This window comes from Ascaphus truei, chromosome 8 (genome assembly GCF_040206685.1).
Source record: "Ascaphus truei isolate aAscTru1 chromosome 8, aAscTru1.hap1, whole genome shotgun sequence".
NCBI lineage: Eukaryota > Metazoa > Chordata > Amphibia > Anura > Ascaphidae > Ascaphus > Ascaphus truei.
In genome coordinates, this window is record NC_134490.1 from 52,671,840 (window position 1) to 52,682,149 (window position 10,310).

Consider the following 10,310-nt stretch of genomic DNA (forward strand, 5'->3'; position numbering starts at 1 on the left):
GTGGATATGAGAGTCTCTGGTAGGTTGTTCCAGTTTTGGGGTGCACGGAAGGAGAAGGAGGAACGTCCGGATACTTTGTTGAGTCTTGGGACCATGAATATTCTTTTGCAGTCTGATCTCAGGTGATAGGTGCTGCATGTGGTAGGGGTGAGGAGCTTGTTCAGGTAGCTGGGTAGCTTGCCCAGAAAGTATTTGAGGGTGAGACAGGAAAGGTGAACTTTGCGCCTAGACTCTAGTGATGACCAATCTAGTTCTTTGAGCATTTCGCAGTGATGTGTGTTGTAGTTGCATTGGAGAACAAAACGACAAATTGAATTGTAGAGGGTGTCAAGTTTGCTAAGATGGGTTTGAGGAGCCAAGCCATATACTATGTCTCCATAGTCAATAATTGGCATTAGCATCTGCTGTGCAATACGCTTTCTGACCAGGAGACTTAGGGAGGATTTGTTCCTGTAAAGTACCCCTAGTTTGGCATAGGTCTTGGTTGTCAGGGTATCAATGTGCATCCCGAATGTTAAGTGGGAGTCAAACCATAAGCCCAGGTATTTAAAACTAGTGACAGGTGTTAGGGTGGTGTTAGCGTTGGTTCTAATCAGGAGCTCAGTCACTGGAAGCTTTACAAATTTAGTCTTGGTCCCAAATACCATTGTTACAGTCTTGTCAGTGTTTAAAAACAGTTTGTTTTGGGAAATCCAGTTTTCGAGTCTCAAAAAATCAGACTGAAGTATGTGTTGAAGGTCAGAGAGGCTATGGCTGTGTGCATACAGGATTGTGTCATCTGCATACATGTGTATTGAGGCTTCCTTACAAGCTGTGGGAAGATCATTAATGAACACTGAGAAGAGTAGGGGCCCCAGAACAGAGCCTTGTGGCACACCACAGGTGATATCCAGGGGGTTGGAGTTAGAGCCTGAGATGGACACATGTTGGGATCTTCCTGATAGGTAGGACTGAAACCAGTTTAAAGCATGTTTCCCTATTCCAGAGCTCTGGAGTTTGTTAAGCAGGATAACATGATCAACTGTGTCAAAAGCCTTTGCAAAATCTAGGAATACTGCACCAGTGATTTGTCCCCGTTCCATTCCACACTGGATTTCATTGCAAACTTTTAGCAGGGTAGTTACGGTGGAGTGTTTGGGACGAAACCCAGACTGGAATTGGCTAGGGAAATTTGTCTTGGTGTAGAAATCGCTTAATTGGGAGTGGACACATTTTTCCATAACTTTGGATAGAATTGGGAGAAGTGAGATTGGCCTGTAGTTTGAGACAGTGTTTTTGTCCCCACTTTTGAAGATTGGGACAACTCTGGCAGTTTTCCAGGTCTTAGGGATATGGCCTGCAGACAGGATAGAGTTGACTATGGACGCAATTGGTTTGGCAATGGCTGGGGCACCAAGCCGTAGGAACCTAGATTGTAGTAAGTCGGGTCCACATTGGCTGCTTAGTTTTAATTTGAGGAGCGCTTCTGTCCTCGGCTGAACATGCTAAGAGTTACATATGTGTATTCGTGGGACCAAGCCCCAACTAACGAATACAGACACCTGAGGTTTAACAGATACTAAGAGCCAGATATTAATATCTCTCTTAATTTTAGTATTACATGGTAATATTTAGTCTCATTGGGAGCGTCATGCGTGACGGAATGTATTAATATGTCTCGCGTGACAGTAAGTATTACTGAACTGAAGTTATTTACAGTGTATATGGGATTTTGAATCTGTTCTGAAAACTGCAGACTCCCTCTGTTATGGTAATAAGCAGGAAGGACATCCTGCAAGAATTTACATAGCCCGGTGATCAAAGGCTAATTGCCTAATTGTTTAAGCTGGGCCCAGGGACCAAGGAACTGAGTTTTTAAGTGTGATGCTTCACACTAAACAATGGAAGTCAAAAATCTGCTTCAAAAAGCTTCAAAGAGATTTTTTGCTAGACAGCTCGGCGCCTTGAGTGTAAGAGAAGGGTTAAAATGGTATATAAGCCAGAGTCCCCCCTTACTCAATTGTCTTCATGCCAGAGGTCTTCATGCATGAGTCTTCATTCATGAGCTGCAAGGATTGCTGTAATGTCAACTGAATTATGGAAGAAATGGCCCATCCTGTATCCTGATGGCTTTCTTGTCCTAAACTTTAAGTAAGTGTCCATATTTTGCATGTTATTTGTATATCTTGTGTGTTCACCTTTATCAAGGAATAAATTATATTTTATCATATCTAAGTCTCGTACCAGTTCAACCCAGTTATTTTGGTGTAAATTGCAGCCTGTCATAAGTCACCGTGACAGCCAACACTCCCTTCTCTCCGGAGGAGTTACTTTTGCTTGACCGGGCTTACTGTAGCTCCAAACGTCCTAAAACTAAAATTGGCTTGAAAACCCGTCCGCGACCGCTACGTTCGTTTCTAAGAACTTGGGCGCAAAAAGCTGGACTTAGAAAATATTCCAAGTTGGTTTTTCTGAAGCCAGTGTCTTGCTATTCGGGCAACAGCAACTTCTTTCCGTATTCAAAAACCCCACCGCTGTTTTGGCGCTTGAAAATTTGCTGGCTGATTGGCTGAGAAGTTTCTTATAGTATATTGGAGTTCATTCAGAAAATACTACAGCCAATCACAGTGTGGGAACTTTCTTGCCAGCCAATCAGAGCGATGCCGGTCTCTGAAGCCAGGGAATCTGCCAAGGAACATGCGCAAGTTTGCCACATTAGTCTCTTACTATTACCAGGAAAAGCACTTTGCACTAGATATGTCACAACCACACTGCAAGCTGAGTGGGAGATGCTATGGAGTGAGCTTTTAACCATTTAAATGTGGGAGGGGGTTGCTTGCAGTGTGGTTGTGACAAATCTAGTGCAGAGTGCTTTTCCTGGTAATGTACAGGTTATTAAAAGCTTCAATCAGACTTAGAACTTTGCAACTAATATTGATAGATTTATTGTAAATCATTCTTCCTGGTATTGCACAGGTTATTAAGAATTTATATTAGTGTTAGGGACCCCTGGAAATGTGGTCTGCCGTGCAGTGGCTCAGGGGCTTACAACAATTTTGGCCAAAAATGTTAAACTAAAAGACCATTTTATTTAATAGATAGTTATACATATATATTTAGGCACTGTACCATGTATAAGTTTCATTGGATGTGCACTGAGCTCTGTCTGTGTTTTATGTTCTGTCTCTGGTTTTAAATATATATTGCCATGCTCAGTAGCACTCCTCTGTGACACTCATATGCTTATATATATATGTTGTGGTTATTTTGGGGGTTCAATAGGAGCTTGTTACAGTAGGTGTCCAGTATGTTTTACACTATAAAATAGACTTGAACTGGACTTTTAAATCCCATCACAGCCTTATATAAGGTTGGAGCACCTCAGAACCCTATACAGGATCTGAGTTACCTGGGCATTTACTGGGTATCCCCCTTAACCTAGGGACCCCTCATAGTTGCAGGGACACTTTGCATCCCTATGCCCCATTTACCTCTCTGAGCTATGCTGATCAGGGAACCCTAGCAGTGAATCGCGCAAGCATTTTCATGGGGAGATATTGCTGAGACAATATGCCTATATGTATCCAGGAATCAAGCATGATTCCCTGGTACATTTTTCGGGTATCCAGCAACTTTGGCCCACGATTATCTGGACACATTATGACAATACTTTCTCCACAAAACCCCCCTTGAAACTCAAACCCTAGCAATCCCTGCTCACTGGCATACCTGGAAAGGCAAAAACACAAAAATTCATTATTGTCGCATAATTACATGGTATGCATGTACAACGGTTAAGCTCAAGAGCTGACATTTTTTAACCCCAATACATAGATCAGAGGTGTTACCCCTCACAGTCACAGACACACACACCCACACACACTCACAGTTACTATAAATATAGAAGTTTAAATTACTAAAATAGGGTGTGTGTGCTGAGAACGCACGTTCTAGTGTAAATCAAACTTCTTTGCATTTTGTCACTGAAATGTTTTTTGATTTGTAATTCAAAACATCACCATCACAAATACAATTTCTGTGACAAAATAGTGACAAAAGACAAAGCAGTTTCTCTTAAACTGCGTGTGTTCGGCACACCTACCTTTTTTTGTTACAACTACCAACAGGTGTTTGTCTTTCAAATACATGTCTCAGCTCTTTTCTGTACTGAAGGCGTGAAGGCCAGGGAGGCCAGGAAGTGCTTATGATTGGTTCTTTGCGATATTATATAAACCATTTTGCTTATCTGCTTTTGTGTTTTCACAAGCTGACATTAAACCACCACATCGCTTTTAGCCTTGGCCTTGAGTGAGCACTTTGTTGTCTCCTCTAGTCACGCCTCACATAGCACTGGAAAAAGTTCATTCGTAGCGTACCCATTGACTTTAAACTCTCTTCTACACAACACATGGAGCGATTTCTGTAAGCACACCTGAGATACCTGAGAAATATCTGTTTGTAGCTCTCTCGTCTCCAGCAAACTCCAGTTCCGTTTCAGGGCCATAGATAGGTGTAACGCTAAGGCTGCAGCCAGGCAGGGAGCGGGTGCGCTGGCGCTCATGCACTGCGCCCTGCTCAGCCGGGCGATTTGTGGCCGGCTAGGTGCGCGCTCACCTGGGGGCGCGGCCACAACGTCACGGAGCTGGTTCGCCCACATTTGGCGAACTGCTCACGTGATGCGCGTGTGAGCGGCAAATTCAAATTTGCTTGCTCTGCAAGCAACTAAGCACTTGGCAGGCACAGGCGCTTGTCACGTTGGCCACACATATTGCCTCAATGTGTTTCATCGTCGCCAGCATGAGCGCGCCTGCCCGCTCAGCGCCACCCTGGCCGAGGTCATAGCTAACGTCACGTCATGGGAGATAACGCAATGTCATGCCATAATGACGTGACATTAAGCTTATGATAATGAGTTGTATTCCGGTAATTGTTTTTTGCATATATTTAGCTTTGAGGATACGTGTTAACTTCAGGGGAAATAACGCTTGTTCCTGTTTTAGGTAATGTCACATTATGACATTTTCCTTATCTATGTTTTTGTTTTCACAAGCTAGCTCATACGTTTTTTACCAATGACCTTGAATTGGGATTAGTGTGCTAGTCTCCTGTCAGAAGTTTTATTTAGAAATCAGAGTTAAACCTATATATGTAACGGGTAAATAATGTGTTAACCGACCAGGCGCTCAGAAATGCTCAAAGCTGTTGCATGGTATTATAATAATAATCCTATGGGACACCGGTTATGGCAAGCCCCAAACAGGTGAGTATGTATACACAGTCCTTCACAACAACTGGCTTGTATCAAGCATCAATAGTGTAAATACAGAAAAAATAACTCACGGGAGGGGTTAATTGCACCGTAACATCCAGGTCCTCGTGTCTTTTGTGGAACCGCCGGTCCTCCTGCAGTAACTCCTCTGTGTAGTAGGAAATGCTGGTTCAATCAATGTACTCTTTGACAAAGGCCTGACGGGCTGAAACACGTCAGAGGATCCGTTTGCACACTGTGCCAATAAAGATTTTATAGTCACTACATCAGCCTTCTCGTATCTCTTCATCTCGGCTGTGCTGCGTCAATACCTCCTGGGGGAGGATTTCCACAGAGTTAAACCTAGTTTGCAATTTTCCATGTGTCAATAATTTTTCAATACTGTGTACCACCATGGTTGTGGAAATATGCTGGTGTGCAAAGTCACAATTGATATTATATACATAATAACATTTTTATCCACAACATATTTTCTTTTTAATAGTAGGTTCTTGGAAATACACCCTCATATTTTGCTACAGTTATCATCATCATCATCATCATCATCATCATCATCATCATCATCATCATCATCATCATCATCATCATCATCATCATCATCATCATCATCATCATCATCATCATCATCATCATCATCATCATCATCATCATCATCATCATCATCATCATCATCATCATCATCATCATCATCATCATCATCATCATCATCATCATCATCATCATCATCATCATCATCATTTATTTTTAAGTAAAAGCACACCTCCCCTTAAGGGAGCACCGCAATACTTTACAGTCAGTTTAAGAACAAACTAAAATTATACGCAAATAATTTTGTTAGACAGGAAAAGAGGAAAAGCCAGAAGGAAGAAATAAATCTTTCACCACTGCCCAAAACAGTGGTAAAGTCGATATATACACCTGAGCTCTGCCAGTAGCGAGTTCCAAACCTCTGAAGCTGTACACGAGAAGGTCCCCCCAACCCAGTGTATGGTGCAGTACCCTTGGCACAGAGAGGTGGATTCCCCTAAGGACCTGAGATCAATGCCAGTATCCCTCTGACGCATCAGAAGAGATTGCAGATAGGTTTTAAAGACTATTATGGCCAACTTGAACCGAACACAGATAATCACTGGAAGACGGTAGTTTGCGCAGGAAGGGAGTAATATGCTCAAAGCGAGAAACACGTCTCAATATCCAAGCAGCAGCGTTCTGCCCAAGCTGGAGCCTCCGCATCATGCACACCAGTAGTCTTGCATATAAGGCATTCCCGTAGTCTAACTGTGTTGAACAAAGGCATGGTCCAGTGACTCAAAGTTCATAGATGACGGTAGTGTACGCAAACTCCAAAGCAGCTTCAGATAGAAAGACCCAGTTTTAACAATGGAGGCCAATTGATTGCATGTTGAGACTCTGGTCAAAGAGTATGTTGTGGTTATGAACCTGGAACATGGGCAGAGGCTGTACACCATTGATTATGGTCAAACCCCCTGTCCCATACTCATGGGTCTTGCCAAACCTATAATCATTAGTCCCATCTTGTCCGGGTTGAGCTTCAGCCAGTTTATCTCCATCCATGTCATCTCCACATCGTCTAAGCAAGCAGTCAAGGTAACATCAGCCATCCCTGGCCGGCCCTGGAAAGAAACATAAGTATGGGTGTCATCAGCATACTGGTGGCACTTCAGAACATGCTTCCGAATGAGCTCGCTGAGTGGTCTTACATACACAATGAACAGGAATGGTGACAGCACTGACCCTTGAGGGACCCCAAAGGGGAAAGGCCCCACCTGTGACCCCATAGCTACCTGCAGGATCGAACCCTGCGGGAACAAGGCAATCCATGGTAGTGCGGCCCCATCAATACCAGTTAAGTCCCACAGGCAGTGCAGCAGCGCCCCATGATCAATTGTGTCAAAGGCCGCTAAGAGGTCCAACATGACAAGGGCAGAAATACATCCCTTGTCAATGGCTATGGATAAATCATTTGCCACACAGATCAGTGCCGACTCAGTTTAATGACCAGCTCTAAAACCAGACTGCATGGAAATGAAGAAGCCAGCCATTCACAGTCAATATTAAAAGGATGATGTCACATCCTTTAAAAAAAATTGAAGCTGTCACATGTTAATTCAACTAATCGTATTGGGGGTGTACCATGTGATGCTTCACATGGTATATCTCACAATCCGATTGGATGTAGTACCATGTGATGGCAGCCATTTTTTTAAGGACGTTACGTACCTCCCTTTAAAATAACATCAGCCAATGGGATTGGGAGAGTACCATTTGACACTCAAATGTGATGTCACAGGCCTTATATAAGGCCTGTCCCGTCTCATTTGAAGCCAAGAAGATGAAGGGACAACATCCGCCCCATTGAATTGGATTACAAATAAAGAAGAAAATAAAGAAGATAAGAAGGAAGGTCTGACCAGATGTTGAGGAACATTACGTCAAGGATGAAGAGGTTGCCGCTGGACTCGGAATCTGAGGGTGAAGACGTCTAAAGTAAGAAAAACATTGATTGTATTTTTTTCATTATGTAATTTTTTTTGAGGATGCCCATTGACTACCAATGTGTTTATCTATGCCACTTTCGGGCTATAGATAAACACAGTGACAAGCAATACATTTTTTGGCAAATGCTTGTTTTTATTTAATTGTTATGTATTTTTGGTGCTTGGTTTATTTAAATGTTGTGTATTTTTGGTGCTTGTTTTATTTCATTATTGTGTATTTTTGGTGCTTGTTTTATTTAATTGTTGTGTATTTTTGGTGCTTGTATTTTTTTTTTTAGGTTGCAGATTGACTGCCATAGTGGCAAATCATGCCCATATTATATTGGCATGGTGTACCACTGTGCTAATCAATGGGTACAGGGTGGGGGTAGTTGTCCCGGGGAGGGTGGTTAGGCATTCCAGGTGGGTAAAGGGGGAAGGAGGTTAACCCCTTAATTACTATAGCGGTTACCAACCGCTAAGGTGATTAAGTGGTTAGTGGCCATTAGTTTGTTTTGCATTGTTATGTTTCTGCCACAGAGGATGCGGGAGGAAGATGAGGAGGAAAATGAGGGTGACCTTCATTCTGACAGGGGTAAGTGCAACTTTAATTTATTTTATGCTGGCTGGATAATGTTTTATTTTCAATGGGCAAATGAGCTATTATCCAGATCAAATAGTAATTTTGCCTATTACTGTACTGTATGTGTTGGGGGGGGGGGGGTTGTTGGGGGTAGAGGGGTTGCCCATTCATTGCCCTTGGGGTTATCTTTGCTCCCATTTAATCCCTTCATTGCCTTAGTGGTTAGCCACTAAGGCAATGAAGCTGCCTGTAAATGTATTTTTATTGCATTGGATGGAAGCCGGCCTCTCCGGAACTGGTATTAATACATATCAGCTCTGGAGACTCCTGGCATCAATCTGATGTAATAAAAACAATTTTTTTTCTAGTTCCTACTCGCAAATCCCAAGGATGGCGAGATGAAATTTGCGAGGAGCTCGCTATGTGAGTTCCTCTGTGATCTCATCGGAGCTACTAGAATACAGTATGGTAATTTTATGAAAAATGTGAGTTGGAGCTTTTTTTCAGTTCCCGCTCGGGGTCTTTGAGCCGCAGCGCTACCGCTCAGGGAGATGCACGTCCTGAACGAGTTTGGCAGGTGATCGAAGCTTTCTGAATAGCTACCTTGCCAAATCATTCGGGAACAGCTCAAAATTCTTGATGAGTTCGTTATCGAAGTTTGTAGAATAGGCCCCAGAGTATCCAGCTACAGCACTTTAGCCACCATCCTGAAAAACTGAGCTTTGTGCAGATAAAACAGGAATGTAGATTTACACTTTGATTCTTAGGTGGTACATATTTTAAATGTTTAATTTATGTGGAATAGAGTTACAGTAATACAACATTGTAATTCAAACTTAAAACATACCTGATGGGGCTGCGATCTTGCAACAGACATGCTTTTCTCTATTATATGCAGGTTTTAGTTGTATATCACATTAGGGTATAGGGATTTAACTGCTCTATGTACATTTCCAGCATCTATCACATTAGCAAACATCGGTTTGCACCAACATGGGATAAATATTCTTTAATAGAAAACTTGTCGCATCAGGTCGCAAACCATGCACAATTGGCTTTGTTTTAGTCGCAAACAGAGCAACTCAGTCAGGAATAACAGATGAGGGAATTAAGGGAATATGCATTGCAATATCATGTAAAGCAGCATTTCCGCTTGCCTGTTTTTTGTTTTGTTTTACTAAATCAGCAGTTCATTACATTTATTGCAATTATCTAAGCTATCGATCTTTTCTCGATCTTTGATCGATGGGAGTAGGTCCTGCTTCCCAGGGCACACAAGGGGTAGAGCAGGGGTAGCCAACTCCAGTCCTCAAGAGCTTCCAACAGGTCAGGTTTTCTGGATATCCCTGCTTCAGCACAGGTGACTGAATCAATGGCTCAGTCTTAGACAGCACCACCCATGCTGAAGCAGGGATATCTGGAAAACCTGACCAGTTGGTAGCTCGTGAGTACTGGATTTGGCCACCCCTATGGTATAGCAAGCCAATGAAGCTTAATACCTACAGCATCATTAAATAGGGCAAAAAAAAAAGGGGAAGGGAGGAAACATACAGTAAATATCATCTAATACTACACAGCTGATTTATTTATAAAACACATGTAAGATTTTGAATGAAATGCTGGATAAATACTCAATTTGGTTAATTCTGGGAGTATAATAAGGCGCACACACCTCCATGAGTCGCTCACTGGCAATATTTTGCTGAAAGCTTACTGATTTGGGGACATTGTTTGCCCTTTGAAGGTTGGCAAAACATTTTCGTAGGGAATCGAATGGAAAAAAAAACACTTTACAATTTCACAAATGCATTTTGGACTTCGCACCTCTCTGCTCTTTAATACTTAAACATGCAGGAGAATGAATTCCATATAAGGCCTGACTCCTCCCATCTAGTATACTGTAGATTATGAGCATATATATATATATATAGAAGGTGAGATCCTCATGAAACTGCAGCTGCTTTGGCACCTGTTGGGACAA